Source organism: Ixodes scapularis, unplaced genomic scaffold, assembly GCF_016920785.2.
Source record: "Ixodes scapularis isolate PalLabHiFi unplaced genomic scaffold, ASM1692078v2 PGA_scaffold1__304_contigs__length_218370807, whole genome shotgun sequence".
Lineage (NCBI taxonomy): Eukaryota > Metazoa > Arthropoda > Arachnida > Ixodida > Ixodidae > Ixodes > Ixodes scapularis.
This window is the reverse complement of record NW_024609846.1, coordinates 192,813,646-192,831,576: the sequence shown is the minus strand read 5'-3', so window position 1 is coordinate 192,831,576 and position 17,931 is coordinate 192,813,646. Positions and strand designations below refer to the sequence as shown.

Sequence of the window (17,931 nt, the reverse complement as noted above, 5' to 3'; positions counted from 1 at the left end):
TTGCTCGTTTTTCTGGAGAAGGAGAACAGTCTCGTTCCTCCCTTCTCGTGTCCGCTTAGGGGCGCGTCAGTAGAAGGGAGGCAAACGCCTCGTTGCTACCTCCCCCCCCCCCCCCCTTTTTTTTTCCTCCTTCGAGTGTGTACTCGTGTTCACACCAAAAACCGCAATGAAGAAAAAAAAATCGGGCTCCTTGCGGATTTTTACTAATCTCTCATTATATCTGGTGAATTGAGTATGTTTCAGACGCTAAAAGCATCTTTTCTCTCCCCGACAACCAAATCGTGTAATAACTACCTCGCGCAACGTAGAAACGGTGAGCAGAACCTGTTTATTGTTATTATTATTATTATTATTATTATTAAATTGACGAGTGTAGGTGTGTAGGCAGCGGTCACGTTAATAATGATTTTGGGGATGTGCGAAACGAAGAAACCGCAGGAACATTTGTTGTGTTCATACCGGCGCACTCCCGCTCGCTTTAATTTTTACTTGCCTACGTCATTTGTTTTTCTTTTCGATTTAATGTGACGGAGTCACAACCCCTCTAAAATGAAACCCGGTAAACGTCGCTTGTATGGTAAAGAATTCATATTCCGGATATTTTACGCCGAAACACATATCGGCTGAAAACCCGAAACCCATACGCACCCGTACGGTGCGATATGACTATCGTAAAAACAACCCTAACAAGTGTTTTTTTTTTTTTTTTGCGAATTGGTGTTTTAAGTATTGCTGATGTATAGCATTGACCGGTGAGAGAAGGATACTGCAGATGGCAACAGTCTTTATTTGCTGGGACTGCTCGCCCTTCCAGAGTTCCCTGCCCCTCCCTGCTCCAGCGTCGGGTAATCGACTGAAATTAGCGCGAAACTTCGGCCCGACTGTTGTCTGTTTGTTGCGCGCGTCGCCTGTCCGGCTGCCCGAAGGCTAACTTTGGTCCGCACGCGTGTGCTTACACTCGGTTCGCTCCTTTGATTGGATTTCATTCGCCGGTCGGGAGTGGGTCGTTTGCCTGTCAGGTGTCGAGCGCTCCCCCTGCTGCGTTGGTCAAGTTTACCAACTGTGAACTTTGTTCGCTGTTGGGCCCTACTCTAGAATACTGGAAGATATTGAGGTGTTTCGGTGGCGCCCTCTCAGGGCTCTTGAACTCGCTACCAGAGTTTGCCTCGCTCTGACGTCGCCAGTTGTGCTGGCTACTTCTAACGTCGGTGGCGAGCGACGAGTTCGGTGGTGTTTGTCTGTGCCAAAAGCGCGGTGGAAGGTCGGAGTCGCCGCATTCTTCGAGCAATTTCGTTACGTTAAAAGTCTGTTTTTATTTTATTTTTTTTCCCGCCATTAAAAGCAAAATGTTTCTTTTTTTAAATGCCTTGTAGCGAGTGTTTGGCTAATTGTGCAAAGTCGGCCACAGTGCGGCTTTTGGTCGCGTACGTCCCCAATATGGCCGACCGTTGGTCTTCCACTCCGTGACCGTACTCGTGCGGAGCTGGGAGGTGCACGGAGAACGCAGTCACGTGGCCCAAGAGGCCGACGCCCGATTGGCCCAGCCGGTGTACGTAGCACTTCTACGTTTCTATGCTCGTCTCTCGCACGGAAAATTTGGTGTCTGGTATATTCGCTTGCCCACCGGATGCTCTCGAAAATTGGGACTTTTTTTATCTACCTTCAGACTATCGTAAGAAAAACACGAAGTCTCGCAGTCTTTCCCGTGGTTCCTCAATCGTTGCGTAATCTTTGAAAAGGACATAGCAGCTACGACTCGTATAAAACATCGTGAAGGCGCGATTTGAGTGTCAGTTTCATCTTCGAAACAGAGCTGCGCCGCACCTTTTTTTGTCTTCCAAAGATGTTGACATTGTTGATGTTGTTCCTTTGCCTCGTTTGTTGAAGCCGACGCAGTGCGCTAATCGTGGTGGAAATACCTCTATTACTTGATCCTTCTCGGCAGGGAGCAGGAGCCTTCTTCGATAACGTAGGCCTTACGCCGACGAAACGCGATCGCAACTTCATCGCAACTAAAAAAAACAAATATAAGTAGAGCGGTGATTTTGCCTAATGAGCCGAAAGCGCTCTGCTCGCAAGGATCCCCCAGAGCCACGGCGCTTTCGACAAAAGAAATGTGTTGCGACAGGCAGGAAAGCGCGGATTGACGTCGCTCTCGCAGTTGCGGCTTTTTCTCGCGTACAAAACGACTCGTCTTGTGGGACGTTGAAAAGAGCACCGCTTCCAAAGCGCGCTGGAAATGTACATCGGAATTCGTCTGCAAAGGAAAGGAAAAGCGCCATCCTTCTCGCCTCCTTTTTTCTTTCGCTCCCTTTTTTTTAACAGCAATGAAAGAATTCTTAAGAATCCCACAAAACCCGTGTCCTAAAATTGTTTTTCGTCGCTTATTTGTTTTTATTATATATTTTTCTTTAACTTGGATTTTATCTCTCGTCGGAGTTCTGCCGTATCAGCTCTAATAATATCAGGACAGCTACAAAATAAATACAGCACAAAACAAAGAGAGAGAGAGAGAGTTTTTTTGGTCGAGATGCGCCTGTAAAGCTCGCTTTGCCTGGTGGTTAGGCTTACTGCGGAAAAGCCGAACTTGCTGCGCCCTCGCGCGCGCAGAGATGAGTTTCGCGTTTTGGTACGTTTGTCGATATACGTTCCCGAAACGTGTTCTTCTGGAGCCGCAGCATTCCGGTAGCCATATTTCCGCTGCAGTTTGAAATATTCGGGATAGCTTTCTTCGTAAAGTGGTAATGGTGTAGCCGTTTCACCGACACTCTTCCACATGCCTCTCCCTCGATGTGGCGAAGAAACGAGAAGGGTCTCGCTTGGAGATGGATGACGTAGATGACGTGCAGCCGTCGTGGCCGACTGGAGGTTCCGTGTGGTCGGCGTGTGAGCAGTCCGATGTCCCATCGCCCGGTCACCCCTCGCAGATTGGCCGGTTGGTGGGTGCTCCGTTCGATCCGGGTGTGTGCGTGTGCACTGCGTTCTGGTGCGTGCGCTCGTCCTGAGTGCTTATTCGCGTCCGTCGACTCCCTCGGTCGACGTCTACTAAAGTTTGCGTGGAAATTCTTTTTTTTTTTTTCTTAGCCTGGACGTTTTAACAACGTGGAGCTTGTTACGGTGCACGAGTATGAGGCCCGTGTTGCGTGGGTATCTTCTTAATTATTGTTGTTATGGGGTGCGACTTCGCGTTGGGCGTCGTCGGTGGACGGTGGCTGATGACCGAGACTGGTGGAGCGACTTGAACCTAACACGGAAAGCAACGATTCTGAGCGATTCGGTCGCCCGTATCCCATATATGTACTTATAAAATAAAAAAAGAAAAAAAAAAAAAAACGTTATGTTAACAATGCAGCAAGAAGCAAGAAAAAAAAATCCAGCGCAATATCTTAGTGCTTTAGTTTTATGGCTACTGCCTTTGTTAATTACAGCATCTTAGCTACTTGTCACGACCCACATGGAATACTGTGTAACGTCATCATCGAGCGGGCGTCGACATCTCAAAACGTGTAATCTTTTTCTGTGCATCATAATCGACGCTGTCTCACTGTTCATGAGCTCATAAAATAAACTGATGGTGATAGTTGATAGTGATAATGATTGTTGTAGTTGTGTGGTGGATGTCTTGTCTTTTGTATAGTCATAACTTCGAGGTTTATTTTTTATGTTTTCATTTTTTAACTAAATTTTCACGATTGCGCACAATACTATTTTGCTCAAATCCTAAAGCGAGAGTTCACCCGTTGTGTGGGTATTTTCTTGGAGCTGTAAGCTCTACGCTCGTAGATTTAGGAAGGTATCACCTACCACCACTTGTACAGTTGATTGTTTCAGGCGGTACATACTGGTATGTGATGTGCAGTGCGCGCGAAACAATCGTAAATAAGTTGGGCACTTGTCTAACTCCGCGGCTGGATGCTGTCTGACTAGAAATACTTGCTGGCGGGACAGGTATAACCCACTACAAGGTAGAGAAGGAAAAAGAATGTTGCTAAGCAAACAAACAAACAAAAAAACAGGAAAGAAAAACAAAAACGCAGTCCGTGTCGTGTTTCTTGTGCTTACGATGGTTTTCGACCACGTGGGTGCCTGCGAAATATCGTCGGGGGAATATCGCGGGAAAAGCATTCACCTCTCCCGGACTGCCTCTTCTGCGCATGCGTTGTGGATGCTGCGCGGACTCGCAGCAGCGCTCCGAACGTTTCTCTCTTTCTCTTCGCCCCCCCATCCTCCCTTGCCCCGCGAGCGCGTCACACAGAGCCGTCTCCCTGCTCCCGGTTCCCCCTCCGTCGTGTCGGGTGTCGGTGTTTCGGAATTGGCTGGTTAGGGTTTTGCGTGGGCGGAGTGGCTGGCTCTCCCTCTCCTCCCGGCCCAAGATGGCGGCACCTTCGCGAAGAGGAGGAGGAGGACGGACGATTGGCTTCCCGACTTCCCCAAAAAGAATCACGCTCCCGTCTCCCCCTTTCCCTCGTTTTATTTCCTCCGCGGAAGCCCTCGCCGCCGCGTCATGCCCCGGCGTCCCCCGACCGACGCCGGGAGGCTAGCGGCAGCAGTGGCCACTTACGACTCGGTGACGGTGACGGCGACGACGACGACTGGTTTATTTCCTTCGTTTGGAACTCGGGACGACGTCGTTGGCGTTCGCGTTCCGTGCCAGCCCGTGATGTATAGAGGCTAGTCCCTCGTGGTCCTTGTGCAGTCTTGCGGTTTTGTAAAGACCGGTTCTCGAACGCGTCTGTCTCGTGGTTCGAGGAGACGCCAGCGAAAGCGACGTATCGTTACCATCGTCGACGTTCGTGCTAACCATGAATGCCTCCCTGGGAGCGAAGCGGCTCGTCCGGGGAAATGACATATTCGGCGTCGGGTTTTTTTGTCGATTGCTTTCTCTTCACCGTTGGCTTTGGAATGCTCGAGTTCCACTTCCCCGGGTGCAGCTGTCGCACGTGAGTCAGCCTGGGCTTGCCACTTTCTAACGGATGTTTCAACTGTCCCTCGGGCGAAGCCGAACCTCGCGTGAGGTTGTTACGGTGACGCGGTGTGAGTTTGTCTCTTCGAAACGCTGTGATTGTCGACGCGTCGTCTCTGCAGAGGAGGAGGAGGAGGCGGGCAACAGCTGCTCGAGATCGTGTATAGCTCCCCGAAATGCACGTTCTTCCTCGCCTCCGTCTGCCAGTAGTTCCTGCATCTCGTGCCGTTGATGCCGCATTGAGTTCTGCATACCTCTGGATTGACTTAGCGTGAGGCTAATTTTTGCACGTTTTTTTGTTGTTGTTCACAAGTCTTCCAACGTTGTACCGTGTTTGACATTTCTTATCGGCAGTTAACGTTTTTCTCCTTATTTTAGTCGTGCTTTCTCGGCTCTTTCCACGGGTTGTTGTTCAACTTTTTTGATGGGGCTGTAGCCTGAACGCGCCGTAACGCCCATGTAAGGCATCCGACGCTGCGTCTGACGTGCCACGAGGATGACTCGACGAGACCTCGTTGGTTTACCGGAAAGGTACGCGTTTGTGTTGGGAGCGGTGAATATTCTCCCGGCAGCGGGCGCTGGAACGTTGATATACCGTATCCTGTCGTTTTTTTGTTGTTTTTTTTTGTATTTTGGGGTGTGCAGAAGACCCTCTGTTCCGTGAGCGTCGCTTTGTCTTCGACGCTCCCTCGCGCTTAGCGTCAGTGATGTTGTTTTCTTGTTGAGTGCATCGAGCGTCTTCCAATCTCGTCTTCCAGACAGGGCCATGTTCGTGGCGATGTAGCCTCGAACGATTGCTCTTGCAACCAAGTCTTCCACATTTCCAAGCGTCAGAAGTACTATACAGCTATAGCACACAATACCGTTTGAGCCAAGATCGCCTTATCACTTTCATGTGTAAGTCATCAGCGATAGCTTTTTTTCCTTTTTACTATTCCGTATACGGGTGAGCGATACTATAGCCTCGGTTTTACAGGGAAACCGCTGTTTGTATCACGGTTTCGGCAAATCCAAGGTCTTCCAATAGTCCGCATCTATACGAGAGCAGAAAGCAAAAAGAATAAAAACCGAGGAAAAAAAAGAAAAAAAACTGCGTTCCTGCCTGTTGTCTTCCATCGTTTTCGCGAACGCGTGTGGGCTTTTTAGTCAGTGATGTGCGGTCTCCAAGGCCGACAAGTAATAGCCCGTTCGCAACACCAGTCTTCCAAGTTTTGCGAGTCGTCTTGTAATTGCGTGTCTTTTTACATTGTTCGTCTTTTGAATGTTGTTCTGTCCGTGTTAGGCAGTTCTGCCATCTCATATTTACTCTTCGGTGCTGCTCGCGATCTCATCTCGAAAGTGCAATGACGGTGGTAGGACAGCAATAATAACAATCACCGCCCACGTCATCGCGTGTTCCCGGTCTTCAACCTACCTTGAAACGCCGCTGAGACGTAAAATCGGTGGACTCGACCAGGGATGCGGCAGTCGTCGTTGTGCGGGACAGTCATCGAACCCGCGAAAAGTCATCATCGCAAAAGCGAGTGTCCATCTCGCGTCAAGCCGCGCGAAGATCACTCCGTGGCGAAGAAGTTCAGCGTCGACCGCTTCCCGAAAACGCGTCCAACAACGAAGCTCCGAAGCCGAGAAGAAGACCCTTCCAGCTGCGCCGACGGATCTTCGTCGTCTCTCTTCAGCGGCCCCGGCATCATGTCCAGACGGAGCGACGAAGAAGGCCTGCTGTGCTCGTTCCGCATGCATGGCACGGCCCGTCTGATGCCGCGTCGGTGCGGTCGTCTGGGTCCGACCGTCGTCGCCGGAGACAGGTCTTCGATGACGTCGCGGCCGCGACCCCCGATGGCCGACGGCGAAGAACTCTTCCGCAGGCTGTGGAAGGGCACCGTGTGCGCGCTGCTGCAGGCGTCGTCGTCCGGTTCGTCGTCTGCGCCTTCGCGGTCGACGTCGTCCGTTGCCTCGCACAAGCGAGGGATGCTTCGCGTTCAGTCCGGGCCGACTCTGTACGGCCCCAAGGCACCGCCGCCCAGTCTTCGACGAGGCTCGAAGCCGAGTGCCGGTGGGGACGGACGTGTGTCGCCGGCGACGACGCTGAAGCGCAGCGACCGTGCTGTTTTCAACAGTCTCAAAAGCGTCGTCAGGTGAGTGAGAATGTCGCCCCCTCCCCGCCCGCTTTTTTTTTTTTTTGTCTTTAACTTATCCGCACAGGGGCACAAGGAGTGGTTCTTGTGGATGGTGCGTGGCAGGCAACGTAATAATACGCGTCATCGTCGTTGAATCTGTCTCTGTTGTATAGAAGATGGCTTGCACTCTGATGTCATGGTATCGGCCATTCTGAAGAACCTTTTTTCCGCTGCGCGCGTACTCCTTCTGCAGCATACGTTTCTTGCCAACCGAATCACGGTTTTCTTCTTGGCAAAAAGCAAGTAGGAATGACCATTGGTACGGTGCCATGACGTCGCGTGCAAGCCATGGATTGGCGATTCATCATCGCGTGCTTCGGAACCCGCTTTCGCGGCTTCGTGCTTTGACCGCCAGGCGCTGCGCGGATGTCTGATTCGCTCGAGAAGGCTGGAGTGCGGACCTGCCGCCGCAGCTTTCTGTTCCAGCCGCCAGGTGCGGTCGATTTCATTGTTGTTGCCAAATAGTCCATTGTGCCTCCGCTGAGAGGTGGCGCGGCATTCCTGGCCTGGCCTGTGCTTTATTTTGGGTGGTGCATTTGGATGGCACGGCGCGTGAGAGCGACGGAATTGCCACGGTACCCATATGAATCAATGGATAGGCAAAAGTTCGTGCCCACGGGAGCCCTCCAGTTTCAAGCTTTTATTTCCGTATCCGCTCGAATGTCGTGCCATTTTTATTTGCGTACAGCAGTCCGGCACGACTGCGGCCTCGAACGCTGAATTCAGTGTAATGTTGACACGTTCATTTGTTTACTGATTGTGGGCCATGTAGGCGATTCCTTGTGCTTACAGAGTAGCTGACCTGACGTTTGCACAAAAACGCGGAATGCACCGCGAGAAGACAGTCCCAGAGCTCCGCTCTTTGCCGCCGAGGGGTGCAGCGACAACGTATCGCGATGCGGCAATTGTTTACGAACGCTGTAAGCGAACCCGACCAGATTCTGTACCTTTCGGACGTAAAATAACCTCATAAGCACTCTGCTTCTGAACGCGCCCATTGCCCGACCTTCACTATGCACAGAAAAAAATTAAAAAAAAATGTCCAGCGCCGCCAGCTTCTTACTTCTGCAAGCACGTGCCACGCGTTCTATCGCAAATTTTCTTAGTACCGAAACTAAAAGTTCAGGTCCCGCTGCCTGTTCGTTACGTTAGGCTAGTGCGAATATGAAAAGCTTGCGATGAATACTTTCAACCTGCTCAGCCGCCTATTGAGAGAAATTGCACTCACCAAAGTGGCATTGTGCACGCGAACAAGTTGAGTTCGTAGAAAGAAAATGGGCAACCTGGTTAATTTTTATGTTACATAAAAACATGTTTTGTTATATTCGGTCTTGCAGTAAAAATTTTTTTGGGTGTTGCGAGAGCATTTATAAACACACATGAAAAAATATAGCTAGGGTGTACCAGCGACGTCTTTTTTATGTCAAACTACTTAAAAAAAAAAAATTATTTTTATATTTTCTTTTTTTTTTTGGGGGGGGGGGGGGGAGGTTGAGGTATGGCTTTCAAACATTCTTGTCAATAAATATACCAAGGCTGAACTACGGACTTTATTTTTATATCAAATCCCTCGTCTTGTTTTCACCCCCTCCCCCCTTCCCCTGTAAGTCTCCGACCGTTCCAAGGCAGGATTAATAAAATTTAAATCGGAATCAAATTAGTTTAGACGCGCTAACGAATGGAAGCTTGGCTACAACTGGTAGCAGTGCGCGAAAAACACAAGGACAAAGGGAGGAATTTACAAAACGAGCGTGGCAATTATATTAACGAGTTCAGCTCCAGCCTTCATGGAGGCATATCTTGTATATTTACAAAACTCTACATGTAAGCTCTGCAAAATTATAGCGCAAAAGCCTTTTTTTTTTTTTTTTTCCAGTTGACTTGAGAAGTGCAGATGTTGTTTGTATCCTTCAAAACATAACACCCAGTCGGGTATTAAGAAGTATTTGATTCTAACATTATCTCCGTGGAAAATGTTTTGGTCTGTCTATGACTCTGTGCGTTTAAAGAAACAGCCGGTGCGACGGGCTTTTTTTTTATTTTTAAATAGAAGTCTTTCTTACGACGTTCGTGTATTTGCGTCTGGTGATTTCAGGCCGAACTAAACAGGAACGATCACATGTGAGAGAATGAAGCTGTCTGCTCTAGAATGGATTCCATCTCGTCCCACCCTATGCTAGCCGCAACTGCTTTTGCAGTTAACCAGCCTGGTACACTTGGTGGTCGCTTCTGAGTCGAAAGTTAAGTGGCCACCCAGAAGTGGAAGGAAAGTTGGAAATGCAAGAGACGGTTACTTCTCAATCGTTCGTAGTAGAGCGAACAAGAGCGAATTGTATATTTGTGCTCGAAGGGGCATTTTGGTCGCCTCGATGTGAACTTTTGACTGCACCGAAGGATAATCTAAAATGACTCGGGACGATGTGGAACTTTGAGCACTATCTTAATCGCAGTTAGCGGCAATACGGGAGCCCGTAGGTATACTATCAGAGCGCTCTAACGGCCAGGCGCCGTAATGACGAGAATGCGGCGTGCATATGCGCGCTCGGTGTTAGGTCCTACCCGACGCCACGCGCTCCCGTGTTTGCGCTTTGATTACGGTAGTACATAATTGCAAGCACGATGATATGCAGTCCAGTTACCTCGCCTTCGATGGTGTCCGAGAAGCGGCGATTTTTTTGTTCTTTTTGCTTCGAGGCTATCAGTGGTCCTCTGGTGCGGTGTGACATCGGATTGATTACTTCGCTCTCCACAATGGACTTGGTGAACAACGGCTCCAGCGTCGCTCCAAGTGGAGACGGGCACCCCGGGTCGGGGCTCTCCTCGTCTGTCTCGGACCTCTGGCGCGAGATTAAACCTCTCTCTGGTGGGAAAGAAAGAAAGACTCGGAAATGTTCTTTTGTAGAGCCATCCTCCCTTCGATTTGCGCCTCGTTTACTATTTTGATTTTATTTTTCACAGTCGCGTCGCGAGCGTTTTGTCCGAACGCGGCTCAATCTCGACGCGCTCGGCCAGTTGGAAAGTCGTCGTGTACGAAGAAAAGAAGCGAGATTGCGGACGAGGGTCCGGTACAAAGGACGGAAAAAACCCATTGTGGGGCGGTTAGTCCCACAGCCGAGCAGCGCCGAGGGCTGCTCTTGGCCGCAGATGAAGATCTATGTCCCGCAAACTGTCTACCGAGTCCTCCGTTTCGGCCTCGGTCGAAAAATAAGGGGAAGCGGCAAGGAGAAAACAAAGTAATGAAATGGAGCGTGGTAGCCTCCTTGTCCGCTTACGTCTAACGTTTTAAGGCGGTAGACTTGGCCGAGAGTACGGCCTGTTATCCGCCGAAAAATAGGGCCCCTTTCAGCGGGTATTGTTGTCACCCACGATTCGCGATAGATTGACGATAGCTTCGTGTGTATAGGGAGAACTGGAAGCATAGCGACCCGACTGGTGCACCACGTTTGCAATGCATGCAGCTTGCACCTGAACATATAGCCTTGGCAAGCTCGCAATTGCATAAGCGTGTCAGTCCGAGCATAGACATGGCGGCGGCCGGTCGCCTCGCTTGCAATGGTCTATTGGCGACGTGCACGATCGAAAGCGTATAGCTGTGGTCGGCCTGCCACGATTGGCCGAATTCTGACTATGACGTCGTCAAAGAATTTCTCATCGACAAAAACAAGAGGAATGCGAGACTTTTAATTTTGACGGCCTTGGCAGTCCTGCTTTGGGAGCGCAATGATTTCAAGCTTCCACCATGCTAATTACAAACACCATCAAGCTTGCTCGCGAGGTGATGACGTCACGAGATGGAACCACAGGAGGGCGCCACCAAAACATATCGCCGCTCCGCTGACCCTTAAGGAGCAACTCCGCTTCATTTTTTTCCTTGCTTTTGAAAAAAAAAAGAAAAAAAAGTGCAGTCTTCTTTAGTATCGCGTAGGAAGACCACGCGTCAAATATTACAACCTCGTTCTGGCCTAAATGTTTCTTAAACGGTCCGGCAAACTTTGCAACGCGCCGAGTTGCCGAAGTAGGCGGACTCCATCGGGTGAATTGAGGCGCAACCAACAGCGCAGTCGTGGCTACGGCGTTGGCGTCGCCAACATTGAGCTAAACGTCATCACCGTTGGCCCCTTTTGTTTGGTTTTACTTCTGCGGGCAAGCGTAACGGGTGACGTCAGCAACGTGTCCTCTCGACGCTCAGCGGTGTCCACCTGATGGGTGTGAGGCGCCTTCCCGGCACGCTTCTTGGGAGCCGTCCCGCAGGTACCGCCGTCCTTCGCGACACAACCGTCGTCGTCATCTCCTGTCTGTGATTATTGGGGAATCGTACCGTTTCCGCAGCCCGCTAAGCACCCGGATAGCGCTCCGTAATCCGCCACAAGATCTTGAACTATGCAGACAAGGCTGGCGGCGCGCATGCGCAGCTGCGGCGTTTTGCTCACGGATACCGTACCGGAGGAGAAAAACGGTCTACTACAATTCCCTATTGTCTCTCGGAGTTCCGTTCACATCACGTCCGCAGACCGATGCCGCAGTTGTGCAGACGTCTTCCGATGTCGCAGACGCCAAAACGTGGTGAAGAGTTCACATAACGCCCGCCCCAACAGTGACCCGCCAGCCCGCACCAATCCCACCCGTCGTTGCATAGAAAATCACGTGACATCTCATACCACGCGATAGCCATGTTTTTGGCGGCCAGAGGCCAATGTTGCCAGGCGGAACCCAAGTTTCGGTTTCGATTTCTGGTCGCATTTCAAGTAATATTTAACAATATACATCCCATTTTTCGCGAAGCAATGACGTAGTGCCTTTTATGTGTACTTTTTAATCTGAAATCACTCATTATTCTGAAATTTTCGGTGTTGAGCGGGGTTTCCCTTTAGGCTGAGACTAGAAGCTGCCCTTCAGCGCGAGCTTTCTGCCCTTGCTCACTCAAGTGTGAACGCGCAGTCACGTGCAGCCAAAGCACTGTGGAAGCCAGCGAGCTCGTGCTGAAGGCGGAACTTCCAGTTACAGCTTAAAGGGTGGTGGTGGAAAACCTCTTTATTGGTCCTGCGAAAACCCCTACCCCTCCGTCACCCCTTCACCAACACACCTACGCACAGTCTGCCGGTGAAGCAAGCGCCGGGTTCGCTGGACGAAACCCCTTTGTCCCTCCAAGTCCACACACATCACACCATCCTTGAAGTCCTCCGGCCAGTCCTGGGTCCCCGATGCCTCATGCCCCCGTTGTTCACAGTCCCACACAATATGCTGCAGCGTTGCCCGACTGTCCTTACATACCCTGCACAAGTCACTCTCAAAATTCCCTGGGTCCACATGTCTCCCCAACACCGGGGTATACACACACATCACCTGCAACTGCCTAAAAAGCACCGCATCCTCCCGACACAAATCCTTGTGAGGTTCCGGGAACCTCCTCCTATCCCGTCTGCAACATTCAAGATACTCTCCATAACCCACCGGCACATACGACCCCTCCTTATGCTGAACCAAGCATTTCAATGTCTTTAATAAGTGGCGCACGATCTTTCCACGAGCCAGCAGCCGCCGGTGTGCGCGAGCACAAGCAACGAAATCGACGTCATAGTCTTCGATTCACGTTTAAGATGGCAACAAAATGTGTGGGCTCCGGGCAAAAGGGGCATAAAGACAGGCTTTTCATCTCCACAGTGGGGTCTGGTCTGAAAGGTAAGCGATCAATTGGTCTAACAAGCTTTCATTTGTGGAGATGAAAGGCCTGTCTTCATTCTCCTTTGGCCCGAAAGCGATACATTTCACTGTCATCTTAAGCGCGAGTTTGCTCGCGCACATCGGCGGCTGCTGGCTCGTGGAAAGAACGTGCGCCACTTATTATGGGCACTATATTGTTTGGTTGAGTATCCCTTTAAGGGTGAAAGGAGTATAATGGAGGTATTAAAAAAATTGCAGGAGGAAGCTTAAGCTTGGCCTTTAAGAGTGGAACGCGATAGCTAAATATAAACTCCCCCTAGTTCCCAAGCCGTTCAAGTTTGTGTGGCCCGGAAAAAGAAGACGCCATTTCGAACGGTCGTGCTTTTATGTTTTCCGTCGAAAATCAACAGTCGGCCCCAGGCCGACGAAACCCTTCTACCTTTAGTTCTTACACTGGCAACAAAAATCACTAGATGTACTCGGTGAAGGCTGCAGCGGCACCCGTGGCCCCAAGAAACGTCCTATATTGCGGCAACCGGTCAAGAGGAGTGTAGAAAAACTCATCTTTACTAACAAACCGGAGCGTCCCTACCGGACGCCACCGGCGCCGCGCATGCGCGATGGAGTGTGGGCAAGAAGCTCGCCGTCGCCAATAAACAAACCATTGGAAGGCGATGTTGTCGGACGGTCTGAGTCCCCGTGCTCTTTTTCGAGTTGGATTTGTTGATTCTACGTCTTCCTGACAATGTCTGACTACTTGAGCGGCCTCAGCGAAATTACCGGGGCTCGTTACACTGCAAAACTCCGCGTGAATAGGTGACATGCGGCGATTCATTCCGCGTGGACGCCGCAGAATAGACGCTAAAGACTGGTTCCCATGATGAGGTTCTGCTCGCTATTTTCAGTCATAATGGCGTTAGGGCTGCAAAAGCATAAACCCTACCTGAGATGGTCGACGTCGATACTGAAAATCGCAAGCAGAATCGGACCGAGTGAATCGGGCATAAGAAGTCGGTGATGGCCACTGGTAATTAACACTGGATCTATACTGTTTACACCAAGCCTACTTACCCCAACCAACCCTCAAACATAAAAGTACTTTGAGGCCTGCGCTTACTCCTTATCGCAATTACCGGGTCAACGTTTGGTCTCCGGGCCGCTGTCGTTTAGACGAGCAGGCGGCAAAGAGCAGACGACAGTTCGAACGATCAGGCGGCCGTTTGAACTTGAAGACGCACTGAACGTAGTCCGTAGGTGGTCCGTACAACTTGGCGGTTTTCCCGCGTTCGGAACAAAACCAATAAATTTGGCGGCCACAAGTGTCCGTGAATTCAACCCAAAGTGCTTCCTGCACAAGCAGTCGTGGTCCGACGGCGTCTGGTTTTCCTTTTTCACGGCCCCTATCCACGTTCTGGGACGAACCGAGCGGGCAGAAAACACATAAAAGCTGACCTTCAAACCCTTCACGGCTCTTTCGGTACAGTCCCGGTCGCTGCGCTTTGACGAGAAGGCAGATTTCTGTCTGGTTTCTTCCAAAACAACAGGAATGCACGTCCCGCATGGTGACTTCCGCCCACTGCCCCAGACCAGAAGTGCGCTCGACGCGCCACCACCGCGCCGTGACGTAACAGAGCTGAGCTGGTGTATAAGATCACAGTTGCACGTTTTCCACCTGGAGCCTTGGGCGTCATCCCGGTCTTTCTCCACGCTGACCTCACGGGTCGGCCCTACCGTGCAGTTCACTTTCACGATGTATTTAGAGGAGGCGTCGATCTGAACGAGGTGGTGTCTCTTGGACAGTTTCAGATGAGCCATGTGTGGACGCGAAAGAACTCAGCGTGAAGGGGGAAAAAAAATGTTTAATCATCGACCCGAACTTAAAGGGGCGATGCAACAATTTTTGTACTTTGCGCAAATACCGCTTAGAACAGACCCCTGACATTAATGACATATGAAACACGCGTTCGTTTTTCACCCCACGCAATAGGAGTCCCAGAAGAAAAAAAAAATGAAAGAAAAACGAGCAGCGTTCACCCCCTCAACTCGCAGTCAGAACAAGCGGCCGCGTGATCTGGAGCCGATTATATGCCGCCAATGTTGATGATAGCCGCGTGCTGGGGTCGGTAAAGCACAGGACGCGCGTTGAGTTCCAGACATTGTTATGGCTCGGCTACTGTCGTCGTTGCAGCGATTGGACACGGGCCCCCTACCCGAATGCTTCTCGAGCAAGTAATTATCACGAGCCCCAATCGAGTGCCCACGCAATGCTCGGGTCCAATCTATGAATTGCATTCAAATATCGTCATTTGGGTGTACGTTACGTTACGTCATCAAATTTTGTTACGTTACGTTACGTCATCAAATTTTGCAAAGGAGAGATTGAATGAAAATGATCGCTTTTGTCCTTGAAATTACACCGCAACAAAGGAGTTTCTTGGCCAGTGGCGTTGCATGCGAGTATCCTTGAGTCCCACCAGTGCCAGTAAGCTCGTGTGAAGTGAAAAACATTCCAATTGAATATCGTTGCACCGCCCCTTTAAAGGATGTGGAACCCAAGCTACTACGGCTGCCGGCCATAGTGTCGTGCACGAGCGGTGAGCACGCGCTGACGGCGAGCTTCCACAGTTCTTTTGCGACGTGCATTGCGCAGCGTCGAGACTACCGGTCTTAGCAGCCCAGTAATGCGAGCTCCTTCTGAGCATGCGCTCTTAAGCATCACCCTCAAATATGGCGTCCAGTGAATAACCCCCCCTAAAGCGCCGAATGTTCAAGGTCAATTAATGTTCTAATTTCAAGGACCGGTGAAAAAAAAAAAAAAGAAAGTTCGATATCTCTCGGTATCCATCTATGTGCTAAATAAATTAAGATACTCGTACGCGCATTAGAGGTCGGTTCGTTTGCTTCTTTATCAAAACGGAAACGCGTCAAACCCGAAGGTCACCGTTTTCTTCCGTGATACCCATGCTTTTGTAAGAACTAATTCGGCCATTTCATGAAATATTCGCAAACCTTTCTTTTTTTCTTTTTAGGTGACGAATGATGAATGTGATTTTTCTGCGAACACGTTCGTACGATAGCCGTAAGGTCGCCATTAATCGCGCGCAGAAATCAGCGCGTTGCAAGAATTACGAAAAGCAGGAACAAGCTTCTCCCCGCAAAGCCCTCCGCCCTTTCCAGTTTAGCAGAGCGAGCACTGGAGAGGAGTCCAGTCGCCTCCTCTCCACGACTTCGCTCTGCTAAACTGGAAAGGGCGGAGAGCTTTGCGGGGAGAAGCTTGTTCCTGCTTTTCGTAACCTGCAACACAGTATAGATAGCCCCATATGTGCGAGCAGGTGCAGCTTTCCCGCGGCTGTGGTTTCTCTGGAAAGCTCGTAGTCGTGCGTGCTTCCTTCGCCAAGACGAATATACGGCAGCAGCCCGAGCTCTTTGTAGTCTCTTTGGGTTTGTTTATGCCGACCTTTTAGAAAATGTGGCATCATTAAAAAAAAAAATACTCGTTAAATTTTTTGTAAGTCTCCCGGCCCCATTGTACTCTTTTTTTTTTTACCTTTTCACTTGTGCAGCTGTGCGACTCGGAGTAATGTGCCCACTTTCACGTCGTGCCTTCTGCGTGCTTGCCGCCAAGTTTGTGGCTGGTCTGTTCGAAGGGAGCCTGGACATGGCGCAGCTCACATTTTCGAGCTCAATAAAGTTTGCTCTCTCCGTCTGTCTTTCTGTTCGGAATTGTCACGTGTTGGAAGGCGGGGGCTTGCGTATTTTCTTCTCATACGGTTTTGCAGTAGTTTCCAAACTGCGGGTCACGGCCCCGAGAGGGGTCGTATACACATCAGCGGGGGTCGCGAAGCGGCTGGGGAACTTTACGAGACGCGAACTTGGCTTCTTTGCGGTGGTGCCGAGGAAAACAGGGTAGAGGTGGCAGCCCAGCGTCGAACCAGAACTAAGAGTAGCGGTGTCCAAACCCCGTCCTCGTTTTGAGAGGATGTGCCCTAACGAACAATCGACCCTGTTGGCACGCTTCATTTTTTAGATTGTTTTAGATTATGTCAATAGCTGTCAAATCAAAATTCAGCGTCAACTCCCGGTATTGCACTGAAATCGAAAGTTTTGTGGCATCGCGAAAACCCAAGTAACTTTTTTTTTGTTTTTCGTTTTGTCCGTAGAAGCGAACTCTTCGGTTTGAAACTGCGCAGAGGGGTGGAGTGAGCTTGGAGTTTGCGGTGGTCGACGGTGGACATTCGTCCCCTCAGGGTGGACAAAGTGGGGGGAAATCGGAGGCTGGGTATATTCGAAATGCGAGGACCGCGAGAAGAATGGCTCGAGGGCACAGACGCCGGTTGTGCGCATTGTTCGCACGCTGCACCAAGTAGTTCTTACAATATTCTGTGACGTCCACGTTTTGGTGAAATAGCATATAGCTAATCTAAAAGGCAGCTACATATATCGCCATTCAACACGTACAGAGAAAAATGAATAATTATCCGCAAAAAAACCGTTTCTTTTTTTTTTTTTTTGGTTTTTGGGGTGTATATCTCGGGTTCGATCGCGCAAATGAAACCCAGATTTTTTTTTTTTTTTTTTTCTGGCTTGCACAACTACTCTATGCATTGCCGAAAGGTGGAACTCTGTCCAAACGTGACCTGATCACACGACGTTACCGGGATCAAACATACAAAAGTGACAGACGAACTTTCTCCATGAGCCTACGTCCACGTGCCTAATTTCGTCGAAACAAGACACGACCCGGGCGCTTGTGTCATTTATTTCGGTGAAACAAACTTGGTCCCCGAGAAATACGATGTTGTTGTCTTCCTTTGCTGACAAGTTTGTTTCGCCGAAATATATGCCACAGGCGTCTCCTCAAACTTCCACATCATATCCCCACCACCATTGGCGTTTTCTTCCGAACAAGTTTGAGCTTTCTGCAATGTGTAGTTCATTTATTTGGACCGAAAAACTGCGTATCATTTATACTCGATGGAACCCACTGTGCTTTTTGTGGAATGCACTGACACGCACGAGCTCCAGCGGTACTTTGCTGGCACAGTTTGCTACCAGGGTACATTTGTTTCTTCCGGTATTTCAGCCTTTTTAAAGCACTCGTGTTTTTACTTTTTAAAATACCTTACGAGA

The 17,931-nt window shown here is 50.0% G+C and overlaps 1 protein-coding gene across 4 annotated transcripts in view; it reads left to right on the top strand.

Moving 5' to 3' along the window:
* LOC8033661 (serine/arginine repetitive matrix protein 2) overlaps nt 1–17,931 on the top strand; it is an 87,521-nt gene that overhangs the window by 28,006 nt on the left and 41,584 nt on the right. The window lies entirely within an intron of this gene.